At 34.7% G+C, this 15,408-nt stretch overlaps 1 protein-coding gene across 2 annotated transcripts in view; it reads left to right on the top strand.

Annotated features, from left to right (window-relative positions):
- hwt (SH2 domain-containing adapter heavyweight) overlaps positions 1 to 15,408 on the top strand; it is a 221,008-nt gene that overhangs the window by 87,124 nt on the left and 118,476 nt on the right. The gene's annotated exons all lie outside the window — the stretch shown is intronic.

Here is a 15,408-nt window from a genome sequence, read left to right as displayed (position 1 = left end):
TAACACGAAGTAGAAATTAGTTTCTCACATTTATCTTTAGAAGACCGGCCTTCTTTGGAATGTTTTAAACATTGCTCGTTTCTTTTCTTAAACATTTTTGTCTGGAATCTTTTGGAAATCTTTTTATCTCAGATCTATTTTGTTTTTGTCTGAAGGTATTTGTTTATTTTCTTTAACTTTTTTTTATCAATTATACTTGTCACATTTCATTATGAACTTGGTGTTTTAGTGGATGCGTATTTTCACACTTAGAGAACAATTTGTACCGAAATCTTATTAGATATATCAACGGCCTTTGATTTTAAACTAGCTTAAAGGCAATTCTAACCAGTAGCAGCTGCTATTATATTCTGAAAGATTATCTGGCTGACCCAACTTACAAATCATTTAAAGCTTGGTTTAGGTTTTTGGATATCTCTTATCTAACAAACCGAGAATGTCTTCAATACATTGGCAGTCCAACTAACTTTTTGAACAGACCTTTTTCTTTAAAACATCATCTCCAGTTGCTAATGATAAAACTTCTTTGGAAAAAAGTAATGGTAGAACGTAATAGGTAGCTTTATTTGGGTAGGTTTTATCCAGGGAATTAGAATCTTCAATTTTAAATCAATAAAACTTCACTAAACTAACTCTTTCGAATATTGGAAGTTATGTTTTGTTATATAACATACAGATAATCAGATCTGTATGTAGATGAATCAGATCTAGACCTTCGTGGGTTCTCGGTCCTTGGCTATGCAGATGATATTTCTGTAGTGGTCAGGGGTAGACATGAGACAATCGTGGATGAACTCATGCAGGAAGCTCTCAAGGTTATAGAAAATTGGTGTAGAAGGGTAGAGCTTTCAGTGAACCCTTCTAAAACTACTCTGGTTCCCTTTACAAGGAGAAGAGACAAGGAGAGCTACAAAAACCTTCGATTTTTTGGTAAAACTCTGGATGTGTCGGGTGAGGTCAAGTATTTGGGCACTGTCCTGGATACCAGACTCACTTGGAAGGCGCAGATAGAGAGAGTTACATTAAGGGCTAAACAGGCCCTTTGTGGAATAACTAGAACCTGTGGGAAGACATGGGGTCTTAGCCCAAAGATGACCCACTGGCTCTACACACGTACAGTCATACCTATCATCACCTACGGTTCAGTGGTGTGGTGGAGGAAGACTGAACAACAGACGGCAATTAAGGCTCTAGCAAGGGTGCAGAGACTGGCCTGTCTGATGATCACGGGGCCTTTAGTAGCACTCCTACTGCGGCGCTGGAGGTACTTCTGGGGTTGGCTCCGCTTCAATATGTTATTCAGGCGGAGGCAAGGGCCAGTGCGTACAGAATGGCGAGAAATGGGCAATGGAGGCGTATAAGTTCCTGCATTGGCCATATGATTATTTCAGATAAGGTCGACCCTGGGCCGGTTATTGACATGGCAGGGGACAGTATCTGTCCTAAATACAGTTTCGAGACTCCTTTTCAGGTGTGTATTAAACCGAGGACTGAATGGAGGGTAAACTGGACGGATCAGTACCGGAAGGGAGGCATTTGGTTTACCGATGGCTCCAAGATGGACTGTGGGACTGGGTCTGGAGTGTATGGGGTTAAACCCGAGGTACTCATTGAGAGATCTCTTGGGAGATACGCCACAGTCTTCCAGGCCGAGGTTTTTGCTATTAAAATATGCGCTGAGGAAAACCTGCGGATGAAACCTAGAAATAGGGAGATTCGCATCTTTTCGGACAGCCAGGCTGCACTGAAGGCTCTCGTATCTTCAGAATCACCTCTTCCCTGGTCTGGGAATGCAGGAAGGCCCTGGAACTACTGGCGCGGCACAACAAAGTTCGGTTGGAATGGGTGCCGGGTCATGTGGGTATTGAAGGGAATGAAAAAGCTGATTATCTGGCCAGGAAAGGGGCTAGCACTCCTTTCATCGGTCCAGAGCCTGTCCTGGGGATCACCAGGGGTTCGGTTCGCGCGGCTCTCAGAGATTGGATCTGGAGGGAGCACGAAAAGAACTGGGTGATGTGTCCTGGGGTTAAACACAGCAAGACCTTGATGCCTTGGCTGTGTAAGCAAAGATCCAAAGAGACCCTGTGTTTGGGCAGAAATCAGATTATTCTGATTACAGGCCTATTCACGGGGCACGGTCGGTTCAAGAAGCATCTGCGCAAGGTGGGGCTTATCAGCTCGGAGCCGTTGTGCAGATTATGTCAGGAAGAGGAGGAAACGGCCTCTCACCTGTTGTTCGATTGCGTTGCAATCGAACGTTTGCGCTATGAAACCTTTGGAACGTTGAGGCCGAAGGAGATAGTAGCGCAAAAAGAACTAGTAGGGAAAGTCCTTGACCTCTTTAGGAGGGGAGGGTTCGCCTACTAGAACTAAGAAGGGACTGGCACAATAAGTCTTCTGTGGCTGCGGTGCCTTGGGGCATAGGTCCCGTCCAATCTACTATCTTATCTTATCTTATCTTAGGTTTTTGGATATCTCTTATCTAACAAACCGAGAATGTCTTCAATACATTGGCAGTCCAACTAACTTTTTGAACAGACCTTTTTCTTTAAAACATCATCTCCAGTTGCTAATGATAAAACTTCTTTGGAAAAAAGTAATGGTAGAACGTAATAGGTAGCTTTATTTGGGTAGGTTTTATCCAGGGAATTAGAATCTTCAATTTTAAATCAATAAAACTTCACTAAACTAACTCTTTCGAATATTGGAAGTTATGTTTTGTTATATAACATACAGATAATCAGAACCATGTTGAGAGTTGCCTGGAGATCCCTGTAAAATTTTAATTCAGTAGAGAATTTGAAATTAGTATTTCTTGTTAGAATTTGAGGAAATCGTTGTTGTAAACTGTTTTCAGAAATAACATCCCATCATACCTCAAAATGCTCCCTATCTGCCAACTTATTGATGATACTAGCTCTTGAACATACAGCATTTCATGAAATCCAATAATATTTAATCTATACAAACACCATCTTCTCCATAAATCCGATACAATAATATTCAGTACCAACAATAAAAGCGTATTGAGAATAATAAAAAACAATGACTATAACAGTAACACAACAATAAGTTCATACATGGATACATTACACATTGTCCATTCTATAATGTTACCCCATTGCTGCCCCATAACTTAAATAATTAATCTTTAAAACCGACATAATCTTTAGCAAAAAAAAGAAAAAGTAAAAAGTCCATCAAGCATCTTTTAAGAACTATCTCTTGGTACTACTTTTTTACAGCGATTACAAAAAGACAGAGATTCGATTCCGTTAAATTTTCAATTTTTAGTTAAAACCTAGCTCTTTGTCATTCGCAAATAACAATTCAGTAAGAAATTATTTTTTTTATTGACAATATCTCACACTTGGAGAAAAAAATACAACTGCAACAAGATACGCCTGTTTTGACCTGATTGACGAACGAATGTTTTGATTGAATCAATAGAGCCCTTAAATTTAATAAAGTTTTTCTATTCAACATTACAGCGTGATCAAAGCGCGCTTGATCCCTCCGGCAACTTCCGGAAGCAGCCGTAAGTCTTATCTTTTGGAACTTAAAGCAGTAATCACAACAGGAGAAGTGTACAAGTGGAAGAGGCTGCAAAAAGCGGCTAAACCGGAAGACTTTGGTTATACGGAGGGAATGTTATTCAAAATAATTTGCTAATCAAAGCAGTATTTATATTCTGATACATGCTTTCTTTCGAAAGAATATACAGGCTGAAATCTCAGTCGGCAAAAGCTCTACAGCTGGTCTGAACTAAGTGAAGTAAAAAGCAAAACCATTTTTTCCCGAAAAAATCAAACAAATTTAAATATTTGTAGGCTATAATAATGATTTATTTAGCCTGGGATTTTAGCTGAATATTATTGTGTAATTAGCAACGTGGAAATTTAACTATACAACGAAATGGTGGTTGATAACGAACTCCTTCCCCTAAGAGGTAGGCATGTTCATCCCCAGGTGTACTGTACAAACATGTATGTATCCCATAAATTTATGTATTTTAGCCAAACTGGAGTTAATATATTCTCCCAAGTACTTTAAGCACCTTGTTTCTGCTTACTCTATTCATTATATAAATCAAGTGAACGTGGTCACTAATAATGAGTACCAATGTTTGTAAACTTACCAATGTTTTCTTCATTTAACACTTCTTTATCGCGCTTTTCAAAAAATTTGTTTGTTTACCAATCAATAAGGAAAAAAAAAACTATCGCACCTTTGTTAATACGCAGGCATATCCACTAAAATTTAGAGGGAAATATTCAATATTTTGCTATCTTTCTGTCCTTGTAACTTTCACGTAAAAGCCAAGTTCGACAATAATGCGGTTTAAGTTTAGCCATAACCTAACCACAATTATTAAACAGGAGAATTTATTTAGAACAAGTTGTCCAATAACAAAATTACGTGTTTTACATTCAAGTACTGATAAACAATAAACTGTACTAACGTTATTTCAAACACTTAAATTTGTTTATAATGATGATTACTTCAGTTTGATACCAGTTTTATCAGGGATAGGCCTGAATTCTCCGCAGGAGAATGCCATACAAGCATCTTTACTCAAAAGGAATACGAAAGAAACACAAGTTTGTTTTAGGTCCTTGTCCTGTGAAATTATGCACATTACTTCTTACAGAACTATCAGGTATGTTTTAACTTTTTATTGATTCATGGAAGGATAGAAATTTTCTTTACTCCTAAAGATATAGTTCTCAACATGAGTCTCCCATTATTTCCTATTTCTCTGGAAGAGTGTGGTAGTTAGCAGTGTCAAGGCCAGATTCAGGCATCATCTACCATTTACTCTTAACTCGTAGCTGCCACAAATGTAGCAAAAACAGACATAAGTTCATAACTGAGATGTAACATTATGTTAGATTTATTTCTAACGTCGAAATCATATTGTTTACCATGAAAATGGAGTCACTGCTTTGCGAAAAATAAATTAAATGATAATGTAGAATCAGGAAATAGAATACGCAGTTTTGGGAAATCCTACAGCAAGACCATAAAACAAAAAACGTGTCCGAAAAACATTAGGTGAAACTCTTAATTTACATTAAATTTTGGATTTAAAAGTGGATTTAAAAATTATGACAGAAATGAACAACAGAGCGGTTCAAAATGTGTCAATGGAATTGCTCTAAGAAGTTTCATACAAAATCGTTAACTTGGTTGAAAAATGTTTAAAAATTTAAAATGTAGCAAAGATAACAGGACGAATTCGTACAATAAATTGTAAAGTCTGAGTACAGGCTCCTTACATTTATTGTTTACATTAGATTTCAAGAAAGTTAACGTTACAAGACAGGAGGTAACCAGCGAATAAAACAGCACTAACTAAACAAATTGACATTTTACGTTAGTGACCTTAATCACTGGGTCATTAGGTTTGGATATCTGCAAGCTAATAATATAACTTTTTTTTTGTGCACAGTAAATAACATTAAAATGGTTATTATTGCATAGAAAGATAAAAAAGCAAGAGTTTACCGCATTTTGATCTAAGTTCGTCATCCTGCATCATCTTAATTAGTATGGAAAATTGTTAACATTACTTACGTAGAATGTAGGTTTGATGGTTTGTTTTAATTCTTTTCCTTAGTGAATAGGGAATAAAAAAAGAGTTGTATGTTCCTAACTATGTACTTCAATTCACTGTAGCTGTTTTGATAGTTGAGAATCTGCCTTGTCTTTCACTGATATCCAAGATTCCTTGCTTGGGTTATGCTTGTAATTGTTACAACTCTAAATAATGCAGACTTAGTGAGGAGAAAGTGGCTACCACCATTGCTGGTGATGTAAGAATATCAGGTTTAAGGCCTCTGGTGAGATGGCTATGTTAAAGAATTTAGGATGTTCCACAATAAGATTACTACCCGAATCATTTATTGTTGGATATTACCCAGCATTGAACTAAAATGTTGAACATTTCTCTTCAACCACATGTTTATTCAAGAATGTTTTGGTAAAAATTTTCATTAAAAGACAATCGGCAATATAAACATGCCGAACTTTCATTCATACATGTATCAGCTGTTAATTAGTAATGTGTTAATTAATTATTTTTCCCCAAGAATAATAATAAATGATCTAATAAAATTTTTGTATCGTTTGCAAAATCTACAACATTTGCAGATGTTCTCCGTACTGTTTAAAGGAATAGAGATGGCTAATAATTTTAAAAAGAACTGATTACTAATCTAGAAAATGAACAATTAAGTTTGCTGTATTAGAAAAAATGAAAAAAACGAAAATAATAAGGCGGAACTTAATGGCAGATGCACGACGGGGCTTGTGGCCATGATGGATCTAACAAAAACATATTATTATTTTGTTAATCTCGTTTTATTATTACTTAAGTAGCAGATGGCTTTTTTTTCACTGTTCACATTCTACATCTAATCTGCCATATTTCTTGTTCAATTCTTTTATATTTAAAAGCCAATATTAATTTTGTTGTGAACGAGACGATATAATGAAAAATATAATCTTTATATAACATAGTATAATTTAATCGTTTGGTGTAGATATTATTTTGGTTTAATTTCGATTAGTTCATGTTTTCAGTGTTCTTTTTCAGATTTCATGCTACCAATTAAAGATAAAGGTGCATTTAGGAGAGTTTCCTTTTAAGGTACATGGTTTTTACTTCTTCTAAGATTGCCGCGTTGCAATCCCAACGACAGAAAAGGGGGGAAAAAGCTGGCAGAACATAATTGAATAAGTCCTTTAGTTGTGGGTGGTTGTGATTAGCGTCTTGAGCTAGTGCCAAGCATGGGGCTTCTGCCAGGGTGTAGTGTAGGGGAGAGGAAACAGTGAGAATCGTCCAGAAGTAGTGATTGGGTTTGGCGTCGGCGGTGGTCCTGTGGACGTACTTGGCATCACTGCAGTTCTGTAGTTTAGAAGTGGAGGAAGATCGAGATGGCATTACTTTCCTCTCTAACATTGCTCTCTTTCCCTCAGTCTATGGTACTATTTCTTACCTTAGCTCTTGTTATACAACTTCTGTCTCAAACAGATTCCCTACTTGAAATGGGAACATCTATTCTTCTCGCTTCATTCAACCCTCTAGTCTCAGTTTGGCGCAAGAAAAAGATGGTTAAACATTATATTCATGCAATATTGATTCGATATGTAATTATAATCATACCAAAGTACATGGATATTTCTTTAAATAATTGTATTACGTGTAATACACGTCGTGTATATGTAAAAAAAAAGTATGTATAATGTTAGTATGATGCAGGTTAACAGTACTGGAGCCTGAAGCAGAGCAAGAACTGTATTCTGTGTTCGTTTGGCTTTTTCTTTAGTTGTTCCTGAAAAGTTCTTGCAGCAAATTTCATCAAAACGTCAAAACAGCTCTGGAAAGGATCAATAAGTAAAAGGGAAGCTCTCCCTCTTCGAAAATTTTCAACTTTTAAGTTTTTAACAATATATTTAAATATACGAAGTGTGGCTATTAAATAACGAGACTGATACTGCTACAGAAGAACTATGCATGCGCCAAATCCTTACGACCGACAGCTGTGCAGCGTAAAGCTTTCTCTTTCGATTACAGTGTCTCATGTGTTTGTAGAGAAATCTGCCTGACCGGGACCGTCGTTTGTGTAAGAGGTGTTAGTTTCGTTTTGCCGAAAACATGATACTACACATGTAGTAGAGCAACGAATTGTCGTGAAATTTCACATGAAACTTGGTAAAACCGCTACTGAAAATTAAAAGAAGTTTATGGCGATGAATTCTAATCACGTGCGCTAGTTTTTGAGTGGTTCAAGCGTTTCCAAGATGGCCGAGAAGACGTCGGAGAGGATGTCCTCCCAGGTCGCCCTTCCACGTCCAAAACGGATGAAAATATCGATTATAATTAATCAACATTACTACCGTGAGGGGCTTGCTCAACTCCGTGAAAGAGTAAGGAAAAAACGACCCGATTTGTGGAAGAACCAGTCATGGGTTCTCCATCAAGACAACGCGCCGGCTCAAACAGCATTGTCCGTCAAGACGTTTCTAGCCAAGTACAACATTCCAGTTTTAGGCCATCCGCCTTATTCGCCTAACCTGACCCCATGTGACTTTTATCTGTTCCCCAAAGTCAAATCTGCATTAGAAGAAACAGGATTTCAGTCCCCGTTGAAGCTGTGAAAGAAAAAGCGGCACGCGACATGCAGGAGCTCACAGAAACAAAACTTCCAGCACTGTTTCGAACAATGGTAAATTCGCATGGAGCGTTATAGGATAGGGGAGTGATGTATATTGAAGTTGATAATAACTAAATATGTATACATTTAAAATAAAATGTTTTACAGCAATAGTCTCGTTATTTAATAGCCACACCTCGTAAGTGGACGAACAATCGCATAAAGTGTTAAGGCCCATTGTGATATAAACGAAAAAAGGTCCTGATTACAATAGGGCAGACCAGGCGGTAGAAGCAACAATAAAAGAGGAGCCAAAATTATGCAACCTTAAAAGGTCCATTGTGGCTCCTAAAAGTATCAGTGTTAGTTCAAAAAATGTAGGTGTATGTTAAGAATTAAATGTGTTAGTGTGAGTATGTACAGAATGAAAACAATGTTTGCGGTATCTTTAGAATCAACTTTATCTTCCCAATGCATCAGACAAACAACATCAGACAATTGTGTAGGATTGTCTTTTTTATGGACAAATATAAGATTGTTTTTTTGCTGCTGTAAGTTAACAGAAGGTTTTACTTTTCGTTACATTGAATTCTAATATCTCCAAGATTAATTAGATAATGTCGAGCCAGTATCTTCCGAATCTAAAACATTGCCTGCTGAATACTTGGAATTATCTTAGTACATTATTTAAAACAGAAGTTTCTTGCGTGATTTTTGTCAGAGATAAATTTTTAACATTAACTCCACTTATGTGATAATATCTAAATCTTGTTTTTCTTGAAGCAGTGTACTTTTTATTTTACACAAAACCATTTTAAGGTAATAACTTGCGTTGTTTGTGTAAAAATTGTAATATATATGTAGGTTTGAGTTGTATTCGCGTGAGTATTTGTAATATATCAACGGTGAAGGGTACTACATTGTAACTAAATCATATCCAATTCCCACTGCCATAAATATCAGAACCTTTGGACAATTACTTAATATTTTACCTAGCCCTTTTTCTTATTTTTCCTTGCTAGCTCCGACAAAGCTTCCAGATGAGGGAAGAAAGAAGAAGATGTAAGAAGCACCTTCGTTAGTCTTACAGTATTACTAGGGTTGTTGTTGTTGTTGGTAAAGCCATGGAGGGTGTAGCTGGGAATAGAGAAATGTTCATGCAAAATGTAGTATGCCTTTACAAGTTCATCGACTGAACAGGGCTCACCTTTACTTTACGCCCAAGCTGAATCTATCCTCCTCAGCCACCAGATACAGGTGCTACACGTTAAAAGTGCCTTTAATCGAAACTTTTACAAGACTTCCTCTACTACAAAAACTTTTGTATCCACTGGGATTATCACCTTAAAGCTTTGTGTTGTTGTCCTGGTTTATAAGTTTTCTTTAGAATGGAGTTACCTCATGGCAAGGATTGGGAGAGAGCGGATATAGATGACATTGCTGGACCAGACTTTTAAATGCTATCCGTGAAAGTTGAGTATATATTATGCATGATTTACATTCCAGGGTTGATATTATAATTTTGAAGTTTTAGAAAATCTTCTTTTAAGTTAAAGTTTCTTTTCCTGCCTCTCATAACATGATTTGCAATCTCTTTTTTCATCTCTTATTTTCCTTTCTTTGTTACGTTAAATAATTTAGTGCTACTAATCTAAGTTCTATCCTACTTTTGGTGTCTTTTCTAAGTTATTTATTTAATTTACCAAACATTGTTAGAAAAGTTGGCTGTAAAATAAAACCAGTTAGAGATAATGTTTCACTTCTTTGCTACACAATCTTCAGAAATTTAGTTAATGTATTTGTGTTTAGAAGTTCTATCCAGAATAACTGTCTCTAGTTGTTTGTTCTAATCAGAAATCAATATTTTATGACATTAGTTTTAATAAAAATGAGAAATAGAAAACTGTCTGCTAGTGCTATCTGTTAGAAGCATTTACATTTTTATATGGACAAAAAATTGTGTGAAGTCGAAACTATTTAATCTAGTTTGTCTAGTAGTCACTAGGTTGCGAAAAGAGTAGTAAAAATCATTTTAGTTTTTGTTTTGAACTATAAATTTTCTCCTTAAAACTTTGTCTAGGTTTTATAGCTTGCTCAGGCGTCACCAATTTTTGTTTGCGTCAAAAATTTGTAAATAATTTCTTCAAATCAGTATTTCTTAATTAATAGTAATAATAAAAATACACTTAGAATTAATTTATCTACTTAGCGCTTAAAGATGGGCAGAGAGTAGCTAAAAGTGATTCTGCTCACATAAGAATAATTCCCGATAGAATACTAAACTGGCTGAAAGCGTGGTATTGCATTTTACTGTTCCAGTAATATGATTGGGGTAACTTTATTTAATCAGTCCAAATTAAGAAGGACGGATGTTCAAAATTGTATTAATTTACTTCTGGCCATGAGAACTTCTTACTTAGCACTTTTCCGATAAAATGCGTTACAAAACGATAGGAGAAATTGGGATCGCTTTGAATTTTCGAAATAAGGTTTTAACCCTGAGTTACTCGTTTGAGGTTGTCTGATTAAAAAACATAGACTTTAGCATTTTGGTCTGATATTTGTATATATTTAGTGAGATGAAAAAATGTATATTAAGAAGGGATTCTGAAAAAAAGGGATATTTGGAATTAAAAATCATTAATCCATCTACCGAAAGTGTTAAATTAACTGAAGTTTTTTTTACAGTTAATACAGTATTTTTACTGAATTTTACAGTAAACAGTACTTTTTTCGATAACGGATTCAATCATTTTTTTTACAGTTAATACAGTATTTTTACTGAATTTTACAGTAAACAGTACTTTTTTCGATAACGGATTCAATCATTTTTTTTACAGTTAATACAGTATTTTTACTGAATTTTACAGTAAACAGTACTTTTTTCGATAACGGATTCAATCATTTTTTTTAGTTCGTATCTACTTCTTGGCTTTATCAATTTTTTCCTTTGGGTTCCTGAGATTTCTTCGATTCACTTCCTTGTGTACTAAAAAATTACTTATTCTTTCTCAGTCTGTCAGCAACTTTAGTCAAACTTTCTACAATAAATTTATGAATTTCTCTAATGATCAATGAAAATCCAAAACCGAACAAAAATAAGAAAAAAACATAAGACGGATAAAATGAACTATTTTATTTTTCTCAAACTCTCTTTAACTTCTAGTAAAATGTAGTTATGCTGACGGCAAAATATCTAGTTTTTTTTCCGCTGAGTTTTCTCTATTTGTTCATGTTTAGAAAACCTTTGGTTATGGAAAACATAACATTTCAGAAGCAATCATACATATCTTGTTTTATAAATATTCTCATTTTTGGTATTGCAAGAAAATTGCTTCATTTTCTTGTAGGATTTTGTTTTTTAGATTATGTTTTCAAACAAAACTATCGTTTTTGAAACAACATCCTAAGAAGGAAAGTCGCAGAAATATTAAAGTTGGTATTCCATTTTGTTAATATTGTCGCTTCCAATAGAAAGTTTTGGCCAGAATTTCATCAACCAAATTAAGATTTTGCCAAAGAATTTTTCAATTTTCAAAAGTTAGTTTCCCTAACGAACTTCTTTCCATGAAAATTGATTTTGAGCAGTTTTCCTGAAAGCTTCCCAAAAGGTCTGTTTTATTACATTGAACGTATTTGAGATCTGCTAAAATTGCATTTTAGCAAATGTTTGAAAGTCAGTTATTTAAAATTTTTCGGCTTCTTTGGATGAGTTATCTAACTAATATTCAGATGAACTAAAGTGGATTGTAAATTTAACGAGATATGAATAAATTACTCTGTTTTGGGCTATTTATTGATAATTCCAGTTATAACTTCCGATTGCTCTAATATGGTTGCACATCATTTAGAAGGAGAACATTCAAACTTGGTTTAATATTTTGAAGATTAATTAAAAAAAAAGTAATTTAAAATGATAACGTGTTGTTGGATATCATCCTGTTGTCTCCTACTTACTTCAACTTCAAATAATTCTGGATTGATGGATATTTTGCATATGAATTCAAGGAAAAGGGCTTTTTATAAAGTGCTCTTGAAGGCATCATGCAACAACACTTAAAAAAACTACCTGCTGTTAACTTGTTCACTCTGATTTCTTGCTATTCTTCGGCTTCTAAAGTGTTGCATTGTGCGGATCAGTTGTTTGTTTTGTAAAGTGGTTACATCAGTGTTCCAAACTTTGTAGCAACCTTCCTTTTGGGGATGGGAGATGTTTTGATTTACCGCATGTTTAGACTACAATAGAATGCCAGAGTTGTTGGTTGGTTAATGGAATGGCTGTTGGCCAGGAGAGGAGCTACTAAGCTTGAATTAATAAGCTGAAAAGCGAGAACATCCCATTGTCAGTCAGTTATGTAAGCTGTTTTCTCATAAGACATGTATTGCTGTTTTAATATTTCATTCTAGTCCATTTTATTGAGCCACATAACGAAAAGTATAAAACCATAAAGTAAAACACTAAAGACTTCTCTAACTTTACTGATCATCGCCAACCATATAAAAGATTTATAAAAGATTGTTGAGCCCCTTTGCAGTTTTTTAACAGCCTAATTTTATAAATACTGTTCTTATAAAACAATTCAATTAATAAATTACAAAACAATGTTCTATATTTTGTAAAATGTTTATGAGAAAACTATAGTCTTCATTTGTTATAGTGTTATAATTAATTCAGCAAGCGAATTTCTCAGAATAAACATTCTATTTCCCTATTCACTCAACGTCCCTTTATTATTTTATGACCTATTGAGGCATCTATATAATATTTAGATTGTTTTACTTAAAAAGATATTCCTGATTGCGTTGCTCGCCATTTTGCGATTGTCTTTCAGCCTTATAGTTTGGAAAAACGTTAATGAATGCTTTGAAATGAGTATCAAAAAATAAAAATGAATAAAATGTAGGAACAAATAGTGGCTAAATTTTCTTGTATTAAAGTAGTCTCTGTAACTGGTGCATTACTTTAAAAAAATTTTTCTTTAAGTTTGTAAAACATTTGTCTATTTAGATTTTATTTCTTTTAAGCGACAATACAGGCACGGTTGAGCTGCATGAGGAATGTGGAAAAAGGGAATTCGACCAAAAATTCCTAAAAATACTCAAATCGACGCGTGACTTTTGGGAATAAAATAAAATAAATTTTGCAAAACATTTTATTCTGAACAAATTTTTGTTTTTCTCGATTTAAAGCTAATCATTCAACTAATTCAAGCTAATCATAAAGGAATTCAGAAGTGGCACTCCGCTTTTGCCGTAACTTTAGATTGATGTGTTTGATTAGATTGATTGAACTGATTTTTTTTTTTTTTTTTTTATTGAATTGATTGCACAAAAAAGATTGCAGCATTTAAAATTAAAATTACAATAATCTTGGCCTTAAAACGAATTACATGGTCTAAATTGTATTTAACGGTAATTATTGAGTTTATTTTTGTGAATTACTCCTGATTCGAATGTGTGAAACGGTTGAAAACTGACTCTTAGTTGGCATTATTCTACTTTTCATTTATCAACTATTCTTACTTCCAGAGAAGTCCCATGTCGACAAGTTGGTGTCTCAAAGCCCAAGGGGAAAAAAATTCCTTAATTAAAGAAAACAACAATCTTAGGCTTATTTCTGCTCCTTATTGGCAGAACAAATGCCATCATCATCATTAGAGTCTTGCAGCTCAATAAATCATAGTTTAACAACCTGTAAAACAACGTGGAGTTTTTCTTTCTGTCATTGCAAATGTGGTGCGTTAAAACTGTTTTATTTGCAACACTTGTCACAACAGTGTCACTGAAGTCTAATAATCGACCTTATTGTCTCTTTAACATTAGTAAAGATTAAACATTTGAGTGAAATTTGCAGGAAATCAGTTGAGCAAAGTTGCTGCTTTACTGAATGTAAACAAAGTGGTTTCAGGCGACGTTTCCGCTCTATTTTAAAGGTTCAAGAAAATTTTATAACGTAAAAAGGGATGAATTTAAGCTCCTTACTTCTTCATATTCTTAAAATGTAGTAATGCATAGCAATACCAAATGTGCAAGTCATTTAAGTCATTTGTTACCAGTTAATAGCTGGCATAATATTTTCTGTTTAAATCATTTAATGATTTAAGATTTTTTTCATCTGTGACCGACCAAATATAATTGAATTATGACTTTTTTACCTATGAACCTTGTCTGAATGGTGGCCTTTATAACGCAGGCTTTTCTGGTCAAACTTTTATTGTTTTTATCACTTACATTGTTATCCAGATAATAAACGACTTGATGGTATTTAATAACTCGTCTACTATAATACCTCGTTTAGAACAGGAGTGATGTGTGAAGATTTGTGACCTACCATAAAAACTAATTTATCGAGTAATATAATTCTATTAAAAGTATTCTTAATACGTGTTTTATGTTCTTATGAAAGAGACGAATATAGTGGAACTGTGACGGTCTTCAGTTGAACGTCCAGTAGTTTGGTGGTGGATATTGCAGTTAGGGTGCACTGTTAGGAACATATAAGAAGGCTATGTTATGGGGGTTGGTCAAAGTGGAATGAAGGCGAAGGGGATTTGCTCAGGGAGGACTCCGCTTTAGGGAGGGACTTGAGGACATTATGTTCTGAGGGTATGCAGGGTTTTCCAGAGCCTCTGTGAGCAACTTTTCCCCATATTCCCCTAACTGGAAATTCTCAGTTCTCTTACTTTCTGTCGGACATGCCTTCATATAAATATGTCCACCATGGTCACTATATGTGCTCCTTCTCCTTCGTAAGAACACTTCATGGCGGTGTATTTACAAGCTACGTTTGTGGGCTATATTGTTGGCTATAAAATCTCTACCATATTATTTGACTCCCATCAATTATGCTAACCATTTTATCTGACTCTTGCTACTTATGTCACCACTTAAAATATTATTCAAATCAGCAATCTTTTGACAATCTAATAACCTTTGTTATCAGTAAACCGTTCAGTAAAAATAAAAATAAATTAAACTGAAAAATGTATATATACTTATTTATATAAATTCACGCATCATCAACTGTAATCTAAGTCTAAGTCCGAAGAATTGGGCTTCGGATGTCAGCCTGACAGATTCCACGATATAGACCAAAGTTTCTACGGTTTTCCCTACTTGCCAGCTAGCGCCTCCATTTGCCTACAGTTAGCATTTTATATCATGATTAGTCAGTTATCAACTTTACAGTATATATCTGGCCTTACATACTAGCAAAAATTGTACTTCTCGGTACATTTCTTTCACCGTT

The sequence above is a fragment of the Rhodnius prolixus genome, unplaced genomic scaffold (assembly GCF_049639745.1).
Source record: "Rhodnius prolixus isolate KJV_2025 unplaced genomic scaffold, Rpr scaffold_8, whole genome shotgun sequence".
NCBI lineage: Eukaryota > Metazoa > Arthropoda > Insecta > Hemiptera > Reduviidae > Rhodnius > Rhodnius prolixus.
This window is presented reverse-complemented; position numbering and strand designations above follow the sequence as displayed.